The sequence below is a fragment of the Chiloscyllium plagiosum genome, unplaced genomic scaffold (genome assembly GCF_037043375.1).
Source record: "Chiloscyllium plagiosum isolate Xiang-an unplaced genomic scaffold, Cpla_swu_hap1 HiC_scaffold_45, whole genome shotgun sequence".
Classification (NCBI taxonomy): Eukaryota; Metazoa; Chordata; class Chondrichthyes; order Orectolobiformes; family Hemiscylliidae; genus Chiloscyllium; species Chiloscyllium plagiosum.
Window position 1 is genome coordinate 2,750,933 of NW_028270183.1, and position 20,241 is coordinate 2,771,173.

At 44.9% G+C, this 20,241-nt stretch overlaps 2 long non-coding RNA genes across 7 annotated transcripts in view; one reads left to right on the top strand and one right to left on the bottom strand.

The window, feature by feature from the left end:
- The window catches only part of LOC122552308 (uncharacterized), a 215,346-nt gene that overhangs the window by 100,369 nt on the left and 94,736 nt on the right, over window positions 1-20,241 (bottom strand). The window contains exon 1 of one of the 5 annotated variants that reach the window (XR_015754507.1): window positions 2,681-2,801. The exons of the other annotated variants lie outside the window; for them this stretch is intronic. This is a non-coding gene — a long non-coding RNA (uncharacterized LOC122552308). Of the gene's footprint in view, window positions 1-2,680; window positions 2,802-20,241 lie in introns of those variants that run through there. 5 annotated transcript variants of the gene reach the window in all.
- Window positions 1-20,241, top strand: part of LOC122552315 (uncharacterized) — a 36,173-nt gene that overhangs the window by 3,004 nt on the left and 12,928 nt on the right. The window contains exons 2-4 of one of the 2 annotated variants that reach the window (XR_015754512.1): window positions 2,709-2,827; window positions 9,049-9,261; window positions 11,714-11,848. This is a non-coding gene — a long non-coding RNA (uncharacterized LOC122552315). Of the gene's footprint in view, window positions 1-2,693; window positions 2,828-9,048; window positions 9,262-11,713; window positions 11,849-20,241 lie in introns of those variants that run through there. The other variant, XR_015754513.1, reaches the window with a different exon arrangement.

The following is a 20,241-nucleotide window of genomic DNA, read 5'->3' on the forward strand; positions in this document are numbered from 1 at the left end:
TTGCGGTCCTTGAAGAAGGAGGCCATCTGGGTTGTGCGTTTTTGGAACTGGTCCTCCTGGGAGCAGATGCGGCGGAGTCGAAGGAATTGGGAGAATGGGATGGCGTTTTTACAGGGGGCAGGCTAAGATAAAAGGTAGGGAGGAGGAGGTTGGGGGTCCAGCAGGCTAAGATAAAAGGTAGGGAGGAGGGACTTGGGGGAGTAGCCATGGGCACCCGCATGGGCCCCAGCTATGCCTGCCTCTTCGTAGGATATGTGGAACAATCCATCTTCCGCAACTACACTAGCCCCACCCCACACCTTTTCCTCTGCTACATCGATGACTGTATCGGCGCCGCCTCGTGCTCCCACGAGGAAGTTGAACAGTTCATCCACTTCACCAACACCTTCCACCCCGACCTCAAATTCACCTGGACAGTCTCAGATTCCTCCCTCCCATTCCTCGACCTTTCTATTTCTATCTCAGGCGACCGAATCAACACGGACATCTACTACAAACCGACCGACTCCCACAGCTACCTGGACTACACCTCCTCCCATCCTGCCCCCTGTAAAAACGCCATCCCATTCTCCCAATTCCTTCGACTCCACCACATCTGCTCCCAGGAGGACCAGTTCCAAAAACGCACAACCCAGATGGCCTCCTTCTTCAAGGACCGCAATTTCCCCCCCGACGTGGTCGACAATGCCCTCCACCGCATCTCTTCCACTTCCCGCTCCTCCGCCCTTGAACCCCGCCCCTCCAACCGCCACCAGGACAGAACCCCACTGGTCCTCACCTACCACCCCACCAATCTCCATGTACAGCGCATCATCCGCCGTCATTTCCGCTACCTCCAAACGGACCCCACCACCAAGGATATATTTCCCTCCCCTCCCCTATCAGCATTCCGTAAAGACCACTCCCTCCGTGACTCCCTCGTCAGATCCACACCCCCCACCAACCCAACCTCCACTCCCGGCACCTTCCCCTGCAACCGCAGGAGGTGCAAGACTTGCGCCCACACCTCCCCCCTCACCTCCCTCCAAGGCCCCAAAGGAAACTTTCATATCAGCCACAGATTCACCTGCACCTCCACACATATCATCTATTGCATCCTCTGCACCCGATGTGGCCTCCTCTATATAGGGGAGACAGGCCGGCTACTTGCGGAGCGTTTCAGAGAACACCTCTGGGACACCCGGACCAACCAACCCAACCACCCTGTAGCTCAACATTTCAATTCCCCCTCCCACTCCACCAAGGATATGCAGGTCTTTGGACTCCTCCATCGTCAGACCACAACAAAACGACGGTTAGGAACCCTCCAACCACAAGGGATGAACTCGGATTTCACCAGTTTCCTCATTTCCCCTCCCCCCCACCCTGTCTCAGTCAAATCCATCAAATTCAGCATCGCCTTCCTAACCTGAGATCTTCTTCCCGACCTCTCCGCCCCCACCCCAGTCTGACCTATCACCCTCACCTTGACCTCTTTCCACCTATCACATTTCCGACGCCCCTCCCCCAAGTCCCTCCTCCCTACCTTTTATCTTAGCCTGCTGGACAAACTTTCCCCATTCCTGAAGAAGGGCTTATGCCTGAAACGTCGATTCTCCTGTTCCCTGGATGCTGCCTGACCTGCTGCGCTTTTCCAGCAACACATTTCCAGATCCTATCCACATACATTGTTAAGTTCCATCAGGATCCTACATGTTTCAATGAAGTCATCTTTTACCTTTATTTCTAATCATTCAAGGAATGTGGCCATTGCTGGCTTGACCAATGTTAATTGCTCATCCCAAATTAACATGGAGAAGGTCGTGATGTTTACTTGTACCACTCAGTCTTCGGGGTTTACAGACACCTAGAGTAATAAACCCTAATGGACACAAGCCCACCCAGTCCAATATTTCCTCCCAAGTATTAGTCTGTAAAAGAACAAAGAAAAAAGAACAGTACAGCACAGGAACAGGCCCTTTGGCCACTAAGCCTGCGCTGACACATGACGACTTTCTAAACTAAAAATCTTGTGCATCCATTAGAGTCCATGTCTCTCTATTCCTTGCCTATTCATGTATCTGTCAAGATGGCTCTTAAACATTGCTATTGTACCCATCTCCACCATCTCCTCTGGAAGAGCATTCCAGGCATTTAACACACACTGCGTAAAAAATTTCCTTCCAAATCTCCTTTAGACTTAACCCCTTTTACCTTAAACCTAGTAATTGACATTTTTACCCTGGGAAAAAAGCTTCAACTATCCATTCTCTCCATGCATTTCATAATTTTGTAAACTTCTATCAGGTCGCCTCTCATCCTTCGATGTCAAGTGAAAACAAATCAAATTTATCCAATCTCTCCTTATAGCTAATACCCTCCAAACCAGGCAATATCCTGATAAACCATTTCTGTACGCTCTCCAAAGCCTCCACATCTTTCTGACACAGGTAGTTCTTCTATAATGCTGGAGCTGCATTCCAGTGAAACTTCGCTTAATGAAAATCACTTTAGAGAAATAATGGGGCCTATGGGAAAAGTGGGGTTGGGGCAGATCAGCAAAACGTAACACGATCGCTCAAAAATCACCCAAAAGTATAACACAGCCTGAATGAAGGTTAAATCATTTTTACTAACAAAACAAAAGTAAACTAAACACAGTACATTTAAAAATGTAAGGAAGCTGCTCTCTATACAGTACCTCTCACAGAAAGCTGCTCTGTCCGCAGCTGACATCAGTGCACACGCAGACCGGCATGACGACGGGCACTGACATTGCACGTGCGCACGAACATGGATGCACGCACAGAACGAAGCGCACGCTGGAATCATGTTATTGCCAATGGAGGTAAGCGTTCTCGAAAATACATTCCTTAATTCTTTAGCAACGTTATAGCCAAATCACACTGCCAAAATAAGCATTATCCCAGAATTGCCTGTAGTGTGCTGACCAGAATTGTACACAATATTCTACATGTGGCTTAATTAAAATTTTATACAGTTGCATCATGACTTGCTGATTTTTATACTCTTTGCAATGACCAATGAAGGCAAACATGTCATCATCTTTTTAAAAATATATTTTTATTGAAAAAATAGATTTTTAAAATATTATAACAATTACAAAACAATACAAAAAAAACAAAAAAAGTTTTAAAAAAATCCAACCTGCCCTCATGTACAAATGGGGATTTTCGGACATCCAACCGAGCAAGATATTCTTTCTTGCTGAGAAAGTGAGGATATTGAAGCTTTTTCTTATGTGCATCTGCAGGGAACATACTGGGCAGGCCAAGAAGAAGAGAGATCAGGTCCTTCTCCACCCTTACCCCCAAAATCCTCTCCATTGCACCTGCCACAGTGCTCCAGTATGTTTGAAGCCTATAACAAGACCAGAGACTGTGAGTAAGAGTGCCCGTACAGAGCTTGGGACATGCAGAAGATACCGCTGGTTTAAATTTTGACAAACGGTCCAGAGCCAAGTGGACCCTTTGGAGAATCTTCAACTGTAAAGCATGGGTCCTATTGCAAATTGATATCTTTAGCAACGTTCTGGCCTTTGGCATTTTCCCAAATATTTTCTTATGGCTCTGAGGTGACTTCAACACCAAGCATCTCCCACACCCTGCAGAGTCGATCGAACGCATTTGAGGGGGCACCTCTCCCCCCCCTCCCATATTGATGATATGAAGTGCTGACAGAAAGTGTGTGCTTTTAGCACTGAGCACCCTCCTCTCTATGTTGGATTGTAGGGATCAATTAAAAGTGTAGTCATTTTTCGAATAAAATCCCTAACTTGAAAAAAATGCAAGAGGTCCCTGTTTGATGACTCATATTTCCTTGCTAACTGATCAAAGGATATATTGTGTCTCCCTCAAATAAATCTCCCATGTAAGACACACCCCTAGCTGCCCAATGTTTGAATCCTGAATCCATCACCCCTGGCTGAAAGCCCGGCATAGGTGTAAAAGAAGATGTTTTGCCAATATTGCCTTCCCTCTGCCGAATTGCACTCCATGCTTTAACAGTATTGATAACTATTGGGTTATGGCAATATTCCCTAACTGTCCTCATTTTGTCTAGAAACAACAAGCTAGTAAGGGGCCATCTTGCCTGGGAGGCTTCGATATCTACCCATATTGAAAGAGGGTCCCCACAGGCCCAATCACTCACATAGGATAAAAGCAAGCTTAGTTGGTAGATTTTAATGTCCGGAAGGTCCACTATCCCCAATCTGTGAGGCAATTGCATTTTAGTTAATTTAATGAGGGGGCCGCTTACAATGCCAAATAAAGGAGCTGAACCAGCCGTTCAGTCTCCTGAAAGTTTGCTCATTGAAAATCAGGGGGAGCATCCATATAGGGTATAACAAATGGAGGAGAATATTCATCTTAATAAATGCCATCCGACCCAACCATGAGACCAGAAGCGCCTCCCATTTTTGAAGGCCTTGTTTGATTTTGTCAAATAATTGAACAAAATTGGCTTTGAACAGCCGATCTAGAACTGGAGTAATGAATATGCCCAAATACATAAAACCCCGCTCTGACCACTTAAAAGGGAATCGATATTCACCCTCAAGACCTAGCACCTTCGTAAGACCATTCATAGGCATCGCCTCTGATTTCGCAAGATTAATCTTGTACCCCGAAAAGGCACCAAATGCGCAGATGCATTGTATCAGGCGAAGAACCGAAACTGCTAGATTTGACAAAAAAATTAGGATATCATCCGCATACAACGAAATCTTATGTAATTTTGACCGCAGTTCAGGAGCTGATATATTAGGATCCCTACGAATGGCCTCCGCTAATGGTTCAGTTACCAACGTAAAAAGCAGTGGCGAAAGGGGACAGCCCTGCTGCCCACCCCTAAAAATGTTAAAATTGCTTGATCGCACCCATTGTTGATGAGCGCAGCAAGAGGGTAACTGTAGAGAACCTTTACCCATCGTATAAAGACTTCACCCAAAATTAACTGCTCCAAAATATAGAAAAGATACAGCCATTCAACTCAGTCAAATGCCTTCTCTGCATCTAGAGAAATCACCAGTCCCTGTGCTGACTGTTGTTGACCTGCTTGAATTGCATTAAGCAGCTTCCTAACATTATTGGAGGATCTGCAGCCCTTTATGAAGCCCGTCTGATCCTCTATAACAATAGGAGGTAACACAGTCTCCAGCCTTATCGTGAGAGTCTTAGAGAGGATTTTAAAGTCCACATTTAAAAGTGAAATAGGCCTGTACGAAGCACAGTCCTCCGAGACCTTCCCTTTTTTAAGAATAAGCGAAATATTAGCATTTCTGAAAGATGAGCTGAAAATGTGTTGCTGGAAAAGCGCAGCAGGTCAGGCAGCATCCAAGGAACAGGAGAATCGACGTTTCGGGCATAAGCCCTTCTTCAGGAATGAGGAAAGTGTGTCCAGCAGGCTAAGATAAAAGGTAGGGAGGAGGGACTTGGGGGAGGGGCGTTGGAAATGCAATAGGTGGAAGGAGGTCAAGGTGAGGGTGATAGGCCGGAGTGGGGTGGGGGCGGAGATGTCAGGAAGAAGATTGCAGGTTAGGAAAGCGGTGCTGAGTTTGAGGGATTTGACTGAGACAAGGTGGGGGGAGGGGAAATGAGGAAACTGGAGAAATCTGAGTTCATCCCTTGTGGTTGGAGGGTTCCTAAGCGGAAGATGAGGCGCTCTTCCTCCAACTGTCGTGTTGCTATGGTCTGACGATGGAGGAGTCCAAGGACCTGCATGTCCTTGGTGGAGTGGGAGGGGGAGTTGAAGTGTTGAGCCACGGGGTGGTTGGGTTGGTTGGTCCGGGTGTCCCAGAGGTGTTCTCTGAAACGTTCCGCAAGTCGGCAGCCTGTATCCCCAATATAGAAGAGGCCACATCGGGTGCAGCGTATGCAATAGATGATGTGTGTGGAGGTGCAGGTGAATTTGTGGCGGATATGGAAGTATCCCTTGGGGCCTTGGAGGGAAGTAAGGGGGGAGGTATGGGCGCAAGTTTTGCATTTCTTTAGGTTGCAGGGGAAGGTGCCGGGAGTGGAGGTTGTGTTGGTGGGGGGTGTGGACCTGACGAGGGAGTCACGGAGGGAGTGGTCTTTTTGGAACGCTGATAGGGGAGGGGAGGGAAATATATCCCTGGTGGTGGGGTCCGTTTGGAGGTGGTGGAAATGACGGCGGATGATAGGCTGTACATGGAGGTTGGGGGGGTGGTAGGTGAGGACCAGTGGGGTTCTGTCCTGGTGGCGGTTGGAAGGACGGGGCTCAAGGGCGGAGGAGCGGGAAGTGGAAGAGATGCGGTGGAGGGCATCGTCGACCATGTCTGGGGGGAAATTGTGGTCCTTGAAGAAGGAGGCCATCTGGATTGTACGGCCTTTCTGAGAGATGGCGGGAGACAATCATGGCTCTATGAGTCATTAAACATATTGAGCATTGGGCCTGACAGTCTGTTTATAAATTCCTTATAGAATTCACTGGGACGGCTTGCCACTCTGAAGTTGCTTGCTTTGATAAGGGGGCATTGAGAAAAGACTCTTGCTCAGGGATCATGACCGGGAGCTCCAGATCCTTAAAAAAAATTCCATTTTGGCCCGTCCCTCCTCACAACCCTCAGATTGGTCTAACTTAGAGTAAGATCTCTGGAATGCCACATTAATATTTTGGAGTCACATGTTAGGTTCCCAGACCCTTTCCTAATCGCCGTAATGGCTTGAGGGACACTCCTTTTCCTGGCGAGATATGCTAAGTATTTGCCTAGCCTGTCACTATGCTCATATAACCTTTGCTTTGCAAAAGTAAGCTCCTTCTTTGCTGTCTGTGTGAGCACGGAATTCAAAGCAGATTGCAGCGCCGTAACCCTCTGTAGCTTGACCAATGAGAGCCTGTCAAAGTAAGCCTTCTCAGCTGCCTTCAACTGTGCTTGAGAGACATTGCTGCTCACCCTTCTGCCGTTTCCTACTAGCAGAGTAGGAAATAACTAACCCCCGGCATAGGTTTGGCAGTTTCCCAAAGGATGGATAGGCTACTAACTGAGCCTGAGATAATATCTAGGAACCCTCGAAATTCCCTAGAGAAGTACTCCACAAACTTATTATCTTTGAAGATAAAGGGATCCATTCGCTAGTGCCTTGAACCCACTGTAACGTCCTTAATCTTAACCAACAGGTATACTGGAGCGTGATCGCAGATGGTAATATTACCAATCATACAAGATGCCACCAAGTCCAGAGTTGCCATAGGCAATCAATCAATCTTGGTGTCACACCTGTGCGGATTGGAAAAAAATGTAAAATCCCTGCCTGTAGGGTGGACACGCCTCCAGACGTCCACCAACCCTAACTCCACACGCAGAACCACTACGTTTTCTAGTTTGTGCAGAGGGGTATCGAGGCGCCTTTGGGCAACCTGTCTACTGTGGGATCCATGAGACAGTTAAAATCTCCCCCTATAATGATATGCCGGGACTCAAGACTGATCAGTTTAGAAAACACATCTACCAAAACTTTGAGGGGATGGGCTGGAGGGCAATACACATTTAAAACACCACATTCTTCCCCATTTATCAGGGCTTTGAGAATTACAAACCTCCCATGTATCCTTAACACTCTCTAGTAACTTAAATGGGAGATTTCTCCTACCGAATATAGCCACTCCCCTACTTCTGGTGTTAAATGATGAAAAGTAAATCAAAGCCATTCTGCTGTAGTTTCAAATGCTCCCTATCATCCAAGTGTGTCTCCTGTAACAAAGCAATATCCACCTTCTCCTTTCTAAGACTCAAAAGTACCTTCTTCCTCTTAATTGGTGGGTGACTCCCCTTGATATTCCAGGTACACAATTTAATCAAGTCATTAGCCATAACCTTCTGCAGTAACATTTATATTCCAGAGAGGAGGAATTCCAACCACAAATCGCTGAGCCTTAATGTCACATGATCCACTGAATCTAAAAACTACATAAACTAAAACGAATACATTTAACAAACCTACAAAGCTATCAAAGATTGTATACAACAAAAACCAATAAAACAAACCAACATATAAAACACAAATGGCACTTAATAGGAGAACTCATCCTCTGCCAAAAGGGGGCAACTACCCATCCCAATCTGCCCATAAGTAGGCATCGAGCCATCCCAATCATTTTCCCTCCTCCCAGCTATGAGCCACACTGCAAACACAAGCAGAAAAAAATAAATACACCATGGAATAGCAATATGAATAAAGAAAAACTTGTTTTTAGAGAAAAAAGGGGTAAATACCCCACCCATTCTTTTGTATAACTTAACTTAGAAATTGAAAGTACAGATCTTAACCACTGCCAAACATAATTTAAACCCAATTATTACCAATAAAAAAGGAAAAGAAAGCTCCAATTGGTCTTCCTCTGTTTTAAAAAGAAAGACATACCCAAATAACATTATTATTTGTACATACTAAATTGTTCAGATTAGGTTAATTTGCCCACAAAGTCTCTTGCCTTCTCTGACGTGTCAAAAGGATGTACAGATCCATCTAAGGTGATACGAAACACCACCGGATACCTCAGAGTATCCCGGATCCCAAGCTCCCTCAATCTTCTCTTGACACCGTCATAGGATTTTCTTTTCTAAATCACAGCCGCTGAGAAGTCCTGGAAGAACATGATCTTAGAGCCCTGGTAAATTAGGGCCTTCAGATCCTTTCCCTGGATTCTGGAAGCTTCCACAATTCTCTCCTTGTCTCTATAGTGATGAAACTGCACCAGGAGAGGACAAGGACATTGACCCAAACCTGATCTCCACGCCGTGACCCGGTGAGCCCTGTTGATCTTCAAGCCTCTTGTGCCAGCCTCCAAGTTAAGGAATTTCGGCAACCAGTCCTTAATAAAATCCCCCGGCCGTTCACCTTCCTTACCCTCAGGCAGACTGACAATCTGAATATTTTTTCTCCTGCCGCTGTTCTCAACATCATCCACTTGATCACGCAAATTACGGACCTGCATCTCCAGGGCTTGGATCCTATCCTTGGAGGAACTGGAATCAGCTTCCACCACTGTGACTCTGTGTGCAACCTCATCCATCCTTTTTTCCAGGTCTCCCAGCTGCTGTTCATGCTTCTGCAGCATGATAGAGATCGGGGCCAGCTTCTCCTCTATCTACTTATCCAACATCTCGCGAGATTTCATGAGCTCCTTCACCAGGGCCTGGTAGGAAATCAAGTCCAAGGACCCTGCAGGCTGGGCCACGGGTCCAGCATCGGATGCTCCTCCTCTCTTCTCCGGCATCTCTGGATGGCAAAAACGCAGGCAAGTTGATTTTTCAAAGTTTCATGGGACTTCAGGACCTTTCCAGAGTTCCAGAATATTGCAATGGTCCAGGTTGGGCAGGTTAGCAGTTAGTCCCATTTGTACTGTGAGGTGGAGCTCTGCAATGCAATCCTGCTATCTTGGTTCCCCGGTCATATCACCTTTCGACCACCTTATCAACTTGTGTTGCCACTTTCAGGGAAAATGGACCTGTATGCCTAGATTGTTTTGTATGTTGATGTTACCATGCTTTCTGCTATTTATTATCTACTTCCCTCCTGTTCCAAAATATATCAAATTGCATTTGTCTGGATTGACTTCCATTCATCATTTTGCTGCCCAAGTCTCCAGCCTATCTATATCCTGCTTTCTCTGGCAATCCTCCTCACTATCCACAGCTCCCCCAATCTTTGTGTTGGCTGCAAACTTACTCATCATGCCAACTACATTTTCCTCCAAATCATTTATATGTATTACAAACAACAGGGGTTCCCCGCCAGTATCCTTCCACTGACACTCTCATTCATTTGGCTGAACTGGTCCTCACACTTAACAATTTCTCCTTTGAATCCTCCCACTTCCTCCAGACAAAAGGGGTAGCCATGCGCACCCACATGGGCCCCAGCTATGCCTGTCTTTTTGTTGGCTACGTAGAACAGTCCATCTTCCATAATTACACCGGCACCACTCCCCAACTCTTCCTCCGCTACATTGATGACTGCATCGGCGCCACCTCGTGCTCCCGCAAGGAGGTTGGGCAGTTCATCAACTTCACCAACACATTCCACCCCGACCTTAAATTCACCTGGACTATCTCTGACACATCCCTCCCCTTCCTGGACCTCTCCATCTCCATCTCCATCAATGACAACCGACTTAACACTGATATTTTTTACAAACCCACCGACTCCCACAGCTACCTGGATTACACCTCTTCCCCCCTACCTCATGCAAAAGTGCTACGCTGTATTCCCAATTCTTCCGCCTCTGCCATATCTGCTCCCAGGAGGACCAGTTCCACCACAGAACTCACCAGATGGCCTCTTTCTTCATAGACCATAATTTCCCTTCCCATGTGGTTGAAGATGCCCTCCAACACATCTCATCCACGTCCCTCAAACCCCAGCCCTCCAACTGCAACAAGGACAACACCCCCCTGATTCTCAGCTTCCACCCTACCAACCTCCACATAAACTGCATCATCTGCCGACATTTCCACCACCTCCAAACAGACCCCACCACCAGGGATATATTTCCCTCCCCACCCCTATGCGCTTTCCACAAAGACCATTCCCTCCATGACTACCTGGTCAGGTCCACGCCCTCCAACAACCCACCCTCCCCTCCTGGTACCTTCTCCTGCCACCGCAAGAATTGCAAAACCTGCACCCACACCTCCCTCCTCACCTCCATCCAAGGCCCCAAAGGAGCCTTCCACATCCATCAAAGTTTCACCTGCACATCCACCAATGTCATTTATTGTATCCATTGCTCCCGATACGGTCCCCTCTACTTTGGGGAGACTGGACGCCTTCTCGCAGAGCGGTTTAGGGAAAATCTCCGGGACACCCGCAGCAATCAACCCCACCGCCCCGTGGCTGAACATTTCAACTCCCTCTCCCACTCTGCCAAAGACATGCGGGTCCTGGGCCTCCTCCACTGCCACTCCCTCACCACCCGACACCTGGAAGAAGAACGCCTCATCTTCTGCCTCGGAACACTTCAACCCCAGGACATCAACTGTGGACTTCACCAGTTTCCTAATTTCCCCTTCCCCCACCTTACCCCAGTTCTAACCTGCCAGCTCAGCACCGTCCTCATGACAATCTTCCTTCCCACCTATCCGCTCCACCGTCCCCTATCACTTTCATCCCCACCTCCATCCACCTATTGTACTCTTAGCTACTTTCTCCCCAACCCCACCACCCCCCCCCCCATTTATCTCCCCACCCCAGAGGCTCCCTGCCTCATTCCTGATGAAGGACATTTGCCCGAAACGTTGATTTTCCTGCTCCTCCGATGCTGCCTGACCTGCTCTGCTTTTCCAGCACCACTCTAATCTTGACTCTGACCTCCAGCATGTGCAGTCCTCACTTTAGTCTCTTGCCACTTGTCAGCCCAAGTCTAGATATTGTCCAGATCTTGTTACAGATCTGGAGCCAGGGAACCAGCATGCTGAACAGTGAGGCTTACTGGTTGTTAATTCTCTTCCACTCTGATCCCAGCTATTGAAGGAGCTAAAAATCTAGCCCTATATGATTCACACAACATCCTGACAATGACTGGGCATTGGTATTAACTCGGCTCTTGTCATTGTCACCTAAATTCCAAAACAACAGATAAGTAGACCTACAATAATTATTTCTATATGGCAAGGGAAACATGATATGCTGTACTTGGAAACATGTCAAATGCAAGAACTAACAGGAAGCTGATTAAATCATTTCTCTAGGAGTGGTGATTGGTCTCTGTCGTGGGAAAATGTTCTTCTAAGTTTCTACAAAGAAGATTTTATGTCACTCTTTGTATCATTCTATAATATTTCAACTCTCTCAGCACAGCTGACCTCTAAGACATGTTGCTACAGGTACTGTTCATATTTCATGGAATAAACTGATGTGTTAGTTTGTTGCAGTATATTTACACAAGGCAGCCTTAATTTTACAAATGGTAGTTTCGGTTGACAGATCAAAAAGATTTTTATTGTGCAAATATGATAAAGCACATTGAGTGTGATTAACACAATTCAAATGCACAAAATGCAGTCTGACATCACGGCGTACACATAGCCATCTAATGACATTCATCACAATTTGTGTTGTGACTTTATCAAAGCCCGCATGCCAGCCCTTCTATACTTTGTAAGCTCATCAATATGATATGCCGTCATCAGCACTGTGCACTGAACAACTGGAAATTCAAATAAAACCAAATTATGATGTTTGTGCAGAATTTTTAAATATCGCAGCTTTTAAAAAAAATTCTTATTGCACTTGCACAAAAGGAAAAAAATGCAGGCAAAAGAAAGTGCAAGTGAATTTGATGAAAGCTTCAATTTCAAGGTTCTCATTACATGTGAATACTTTCATTAAGCTTCATTTATGATTTCCTAAATGTTCTTTTAATTACTAACAGATGGTTTTACAGCATCTTGGTCTCTATCAAATGCATTCTATAGACTTTGGAAGTGTTTATTGTCTCATGTATAAACAATTCCTCACCACGTTTATAACAAGACAAGAGAGTGCTCAATGAATTTCAGATCACCAGTAATCTTAGAAGAACAAAGGAATCTCAGGGGTACTTGCCCAAAGCTCCCTGAAAACAGCAGGGGAGGTTAAGACACATGGGATACTTGCCTTTGTCAGTCATGGCATAGATTATAAGAGCAGGGAGGTTATGTTGAGGTTGCAGAGATCTTTGGTTAGGCTAAGTGCAATTTTGCTCACCACACTATAGGAAGTATATGATTGCACTGGAGGGGGTGTAGAGGTGATTCACCAGGAGGCTGCCTTGGTTGGAAGAGTTTAGCAATGTAGAAAGTCTGAATAAGCTCAGGTTGTTTTCTTTGGAGCAGAGCTGGCTCAGGAAGGATTTGATTTGAGGAAGTGTATAAAATTGAGAGTGAAGTGGAAGCAGCTGTTACCCTTAGTTGAAGAGGTAATAACGAGGGGGCATTATTTTAAGGTGAAGGGCAAAGGGTTTAGAGGGGTTTTGAGGAAAATGGTTGGCGTCTGGAATGTGCTGCCTAGGAGGATGGTCAAAACGGCAAACCTCATAACCTTTAAAAGTACTTGGATGAGAACTTGAAATGTCATAACATTCAAGGCAATGGACCAAATGCTGGGAAGTGGGATTAGTGTAGATAGGGCAGCACAGACACGATGGAACAAAGAGCTTCTTCTCTGCAGGATGATTTATGACTTTGGAAGCCTGGACTTTGAATCCTTCGATGAATTCAGCATTAAGCTGAAGATTTTCCAGTAGGTGATAAATCCACATTCATAATGGGAGGGGTAGAGTGCGAGAACAAGGGAGGGAGAAAGATTGAGAGTGAGGGAGGGGGAGAAAGCAATGGAGGGCAAGGGGAGAGAGAGGGAGAGGACAAGAGAGGCAGGGACTAAGAGGGCGGAAGGATAGACAGAGAATGTGATGGAGAGTCATGTCCCCAAAACTAACTCTCCTTTCCTCAATCCTGTTCCCTTTTCCTAAACATAATCTCCCTTGCTCCATCATCATGGTCATCTCTCCCCAACACTGTTTCCTCTCTCAACATCAGCATCTTTCTCTCTCCAAAATCATAGTTCCTTCTTCCAAGCACAATACCACACTCTCCCAATTACCATCTCACTCCTCACCATCACCATCTCACTTGTCTCATCAGCACACTGTCATTATCTCCCCATCATCATCTCTCTCTCCCCGACAGTGTCATTCTCTGCCCATCACCATCCTACTCTCTCCCCATCACTGTCTCATGTTCTCACCAGCACTGCCCAACTCTCTGCTCATCAACCATCCTTCTCATCATCATAGTCTCCTCACAAACACCAACCACACTCATCTTAACTAATCCTCTCTCCCCATTAGTAACATTCTGATCCCATTATTGCCTCCTCTCCCCACCATCACCCCACACTAACCATTACTGTCACTCTCTTTCTATCACTCACCATTCCCACCAACACTGTCCTCACATTGCATCACTGACCCTCGCTCACTATCACCATTCCCCTCTCCCCAACACTGTGCCCCTCTCCCCTCAAGTACGTCATCCTAATTTTTCTCCATCTCCTCTCTCAGGCTCACTCTCACCCATTCCCTCCCCTCTCAATCCTCTTGCCCTTTCCGCTCAACCTCTCTCCCCTGTCCTCCAAAAACCAACCCCATCCCCCCAAAACACTCACTTCCTCTCCCCTCCCATTACTGTTCTGCCCCAACTACTCTATCCCCTAATTCTTGAGCTCCAAAAATCTCCCACGTCCCCGACAAAGCCTTCCTCATGCTCTCTCCCATGAACCTCATGCTACACTTGAGTCACAGAATCCCTACAGTGTAGAAGCAGGCCATTTGGCCCATTCAGTCCACACAGCCCCCCCTTTGAAGAGCATCCCACCCAGACTCACCCCCACCCCCAGCCAATCCCTGTAATTCTGCATTTAACCTGGCTAAGTCACCTAGCCAACACATCCCTCGACACTATGGGCAATTTAGCACAGTCAATCCACCTAACCTGCACACCTTCGTACTGTGGGAGGAAATCCACACAGACATGGGGAGAATTTACAAATTTCACACCGACAGTTGCCCAGGCTGGAAGTGAATCCGGGTCCCTGGCACTGTGAGGCAGCAGTGCTAACACTGAACCACTGCCTCACTCTCCCTTTCCATCATACACCTCGTCTTACAAGCTTTCCAAACTGAAGTAGGAGTGGATTTGTGAACTGGGAGCATGGAACAACACGCTAGGACTCACATCTGACTTCTACCCACTACTAACAGCATCTTGATCACCACACATATCACGCTTTGTTTAATGGCAGGGTTTATCACAAATGCAGAATCTGAGAGGAAGGACAAAGCATGTGCTCCATAATCTCAGCAGATATGGTCCAACTGAATCAAAATTGAAATAAAAATTTCTATCAATTCCTATAGGCATGATTTTTCAAATATTTTTAATTCAAACTCCTTATCAGACTTTACGAATTGCCTTTTAATTTGACTTAACCTTGAAATATTGACATAATGTAATCATCCAGCGTGAACACAAATTCTCTCTTGCATGTACCTATACAGACAAGCAGAAAATAAGAAGTCGACACATACAGAGAGGCATACATAGGTGCACAGACAGAAATGCTTATTAACCAGAGAAAATAGGAACATAGAATTACTGCAGCAATCATTTTAGAGGTCATAACTGCATCTTGATGCTAGTATCTCAGGGTTATGATTCATGAGAGGTGATAAAACCCAACCCTTCCGGTAGCTATTTAGATGCAGTAGAACTGCAAAACAGATTTTAATACCATGCAACACTTGCTAGTTAATAGCTCACAGCAAATTCAACATCTAAAAATAAGCCAAGATTTAAACAGTTACTTTTGTACATTTCTAAATAAATCTTAACCAACAGAGAACATTCTGACATTATGCTGCGCTCTAGCTAAGTTCTTCGGTATTCAGCGTCATCTTCTGCTGCAAAGCTATTCCAAACCACAAAAAGAAATTGCATCTGATAGGGAAGCACCAACCACCTAGCTTTACTTTTAAATATGTAGGAAGACAATCTACCTTCTGTACTAAATGGCACTGCCAACATGTATCCCTAATTTCAGTACTTCAAATATGGTTTTGTAGTTGGGGCTGAGGGGAAAAGGCAAAGCTTGCTTCAATTACCTTAAATCAATCACGCCTCAGAATTTAGCTTTTAACTCAGGTTTGCAATTATTCAGTTCCATTATATTAATCCTACAGCAACACCAAATGAACACACACAATTTTCTTTTCACTGGAACGAGTGTTGATTGCATCCATCAGTGTTGTGATCTGCTCTGAGGGCTGAATCTTGCTATGAGTTCTTTTAGGTTAAGCATTCCTTTGCAAGTGTTAGCCATTTGTTAATTAATTTGGACGTATCTACAGCCTCAAATTGAAACAAGCAATAAAACAAATGTTAAACATGAAATATTTACTGTAGCGATTGGAACCAAGTGGATCTTATTGACTATGAGATCCTTGATTTGGGTTTTTAACCTGGGTCAATCAGGGAGCCCTGGCTGACAGATATAAACGGGGAATTCAGAGTCTCCTGATTTCACGGACTAACACAAAGTTGGCTGGCCACAGCCAGTGTACAAGAAAAAGAATAAACTGGAGATTCAAAGTCTCCTGAATTCAGGGGCTGACTCTGAGCTGGCTGTGCATATATAAATAAAGTGTGACTTGGTGCTGGGATACCGGCCTCTATGCAGTTATTTCATTTACATGTGCATGAATACTATAAATGGAAGCAGTAGACCATGCTCTGTCAAGTCTTTTCTGCCATTCAAAATGCATTTTCTATTCAGTGGTAATCAAATAGTTAAAAAGTCTATTTCTAAACATATTGCAAAACACTGTGGAAAGTTGAAAAAGTTTAAACCCTTATGGTTTTGATGGTCATGGTGATAAGAAGATTGAAAACGAAAAGCTGAAAACCAAATTTTGGAAACACCCATTGTGTTCACCACAAAGTCCTGCGATAAGAAGTTATATGTTTACACCTCTAAAATATAAAAATAATGCTACAGCTCCAACAATTTAATGCAAGGAGCATTATGCTCCAAACTTCTACTTTCCTTAGAATCATATGACACAGGAGGTCATTTAGCCCATCACAAATATGCCTGCTCTTTGCACTAGCTACACAGTTGAATATAACAGATTTAGGCTCATGGTAAGTCACCAGACAAAAATGGGTCGAGGCTAACTCTAGTGAAAGGATCATTTGTGTGCCAGCTAAGTGGATGATAAGCTTATAGATGAGGACTCAAATGGAAAATTTAACCTGATAGTATACAGGAGAATGCCGACAGGCATGCACATGGGGATCCTTGTTAATTAGCAGGCGTGCCACAGAGCATCTTGTCACAACCAAGGAACATGGAGAAATCTGGTTTACAAGGCTTCACTTGTCACTTTAAGCTCAGTGTTTCCAGTGCAGAAGTGGAGAAATTTCAAGGCAACATCGATGTAACCTCATCTGGTCGTCAATAAGTGCAGTACATACAGAAGCCAACTGACATTGCATTGCTGTGGTGGAAATTCAGACTGAATTTGCAATATAAATTTGGCTTAATGCAATGCAGGTTCAGACTGCTGATCTCATAGCTGCAGAGAGAAATGTTCAAAGGGCCATTCAAGTTGTCGCAACAGTCCAGCAATTGTCTCTCTAACAGATTACTTGAATTGCTGAAGCACAACCCCAGCAGTATTCCTGAGGCTCAGTGGTGCACCTACCTGCTGTTCTTTCTCACCATAACACCACATGTCTCAAGCACTGTCACTTTCAGCCAGACAACCCAGGTGACTGTCACCCATGCAATGATGGAAGCTAATCCTGAGATCCACATCCATTTGAGATCTTCTTGGAAGATTATCTACAGTCTCATCTAATGAAAGCCATACTGCAGCAATTAGGAAACCAATGCCCAGGAGCACAAGACAGGCAAAGGCACATAGAAGACTGGCACTGAGGAATTAGATGAAGTTCAGTTAGAATAAAATAGAATTTCCTTTATTGTCACAGAAGTACAGGAGTGCAATGAAAAGTATTTATAATGGCTGCCTTTAATAATGCCACCTTAGATACAAGTACCTTGGCACAAATCTTACAGAGTAAAAAGAATAATGTTACAGAGCAAAAAAGAATATAGACTAGCATGAAACAATGAAAAAGTCCAAAATGATAATAAGTGATCATAAGGACTTAAGTTCCGGTCTGTGCCTGCAGGCACCAGAACATAAGGCTATGCTGCCTACACGTGCTGGCCTCATCCAGAATTAGTTCTGCCGCTCCTCTGGGAATCACCTGTGTTCACTCCATCGCGGGACATGGCCCACTTGCTTCGCTCTGCCAAGTGACATGGCCCACTTGCTCCATTCCGCTGTGGAACATGGCCCATTCACTCTGCTCTTCAACTCCATTCTCCAGGTAGGGCAAGGGGGAAAAGAAAAGCTACAATGAGGAGAAAAAAAGGGAAAGAGAAAGGGACTGGCGAGCAAAGGAGCTCTGATCAGAGCATTCTATTCTGCCTCCATTTTGAAAGAGTTTTGGGCTTGTTATTGGAGGTTGGTTAAATCTATTCCGATTTTTTTGATACATGTATCTTATTTCAGGATATTTGTCAACAGGATCCTGAGATCGCACATGGCAGGTGTATAGAAAGGTCAGGAAGTTTTGAGCATCATGGTGACATCTGAGGAATTAGAGTTTCTGTATTCCCTCTAATGGACAACTCAATAGAGGCAAATTAAATATGGTTGCTTTCTTCCTTTCTCCTCTCAAGATAGTTTTAGAAAGCTTATTTATTAGGAGTTGAGGATGTAGCAGATCATCCTGAAGTTGCTAATTCTGCTATCTAATCTGGAAGTGTCCACTTGCTCAGATATTTAGGGAACTGGTGATCTATGATTATTGGCATTGCCTGACCTGAACTGATGGTGACTGAAAGTTGAGTAGCCATCACTTTGATGAAACACAGGTGCTGAGCATACCAATCCTGATTGAGTTGGGAGTAGAATAATTTCATGAAGACTCTAAGTGTATAAGGTCCATTAGTGAAAACCTTTCATTTCCTTCCATGGCATACAGCTTCGCCTCTCTGCTCCACTTCATGTAACAAACAGCAATTACAAACAGCTTTACTGAGGCGGGCTTTCTCCTGTCAGTTCTTACAACTCTATTGACCTCCTTGTCAGAATCCTCACTAGGGGAGAAAGTGAGGTCTGCAGATGCTGGAGATCAGAGCTGAAAATGTGTTGCTGGAAAAGCGCAGCAGGTCAGGCAGCATCCAGAGAACAGGAGAATCGACGTTTCAGGCATAAGCCCTCCTGAAGAAAGGACTTATGCCTGAAACGTCGATTCTCCTGTTCCCTGGATGCTGCCTGACCTGTTGCGCTTTTCCAGCAACACATTTTCAGCCCAGAATCTTCGCTACACCACTATAAAGCCAGCAACATTCAACACAATTATTCCAATAATCCAGCACCAGCAAAGGAAGGTCAAAGCCTGCATGAATATTGCATGAGTAGTCTTGTGTAACTTAATGTTAAGTGGTAATGCTCCTACTCTGGACTAGGAGGCTCAGGATTCAGTCCCACCTTCTCTAGAGGTATGTTATAGCATTTCTGAACAGTTGATGATAAAATATAATTTGAACTGGTGTAACCCAAAGTGGCAGCTTAAGAGACTTTCTGACATGATGATTTGCCCACTGTACATTGTTCTGGCATTTGCATAGCATGTCTGTGCAAGCAGCTTTACAGTCCAGGCAGGTCATTCAGGAGTAGCTGGATAGATCTTATGATTTTGGACTTCCTAGCATTGGCATGAACAGAACTAAGAAGGCATGTTTCATCATCAGCAATTACTCTTTGGTTTATTAAAGGCACAATCCTGCTCTTTAGAAACTGGATATTGCATTACGTATTAGATTACCATTGAGTCATACAGCATGGAAATAGACCCTTCAGTCCAATTTGTCTATCCTGAGCACGTTTCCCAAATTACACTGATCCCACTTGCCTGCCATATCCATCCAGATCTTTCCCATTCATGTACTCTCTAAATGTCTTTTAAATGTTTTAACTGTACCTGCATCTCCCACTTCCTCTGGCAGTTCATTCCACATATCAGCCACCCTCTGTGTGAAAATGTTGCCCCTCAAGTCCCTTTTAAATCTTTCTCCTCCCACTTTAAAACTATACCCTCGAGTTTGAACTTCCCCTACCCTCGGGAAAAGTCGTTGCGATTCACCTTAAACAAGACTCTATAAGGTCACCCCTCAACCTCCTACGCTGCAGTGAAAAAGTCACAACCTATCCAGCCTATTCTTATAACTCAAATCCTCCAGTTTCGGCAACATCTTGATAAATCTTTTCTGAATCCTCTCTAATTTAATAGTATCCTTCCTATAGCAGAGTGCCCAGAACTTTACACAGTATTCCAAATGAGGCTTCACTAACATCCTGTACAATCTCATCATGACGTCCCAACTCCTATACTCAATAATCTAAGCAATGTAGGTAAGTGTGCTAAACATCTTCTTAACTACCTGTGACACAACTTTCAAAGAACTATATATCTGAACCCCTAAGTCTCTCTGTTCTACAACACCACCCAGGGCCCTACCATTAACTGCTCTTGTTCGCTTCACTAAAATGCAATGCCTCACATTTATCCAAATTAAATTCCATCTGCCATTCCTCAGTCCA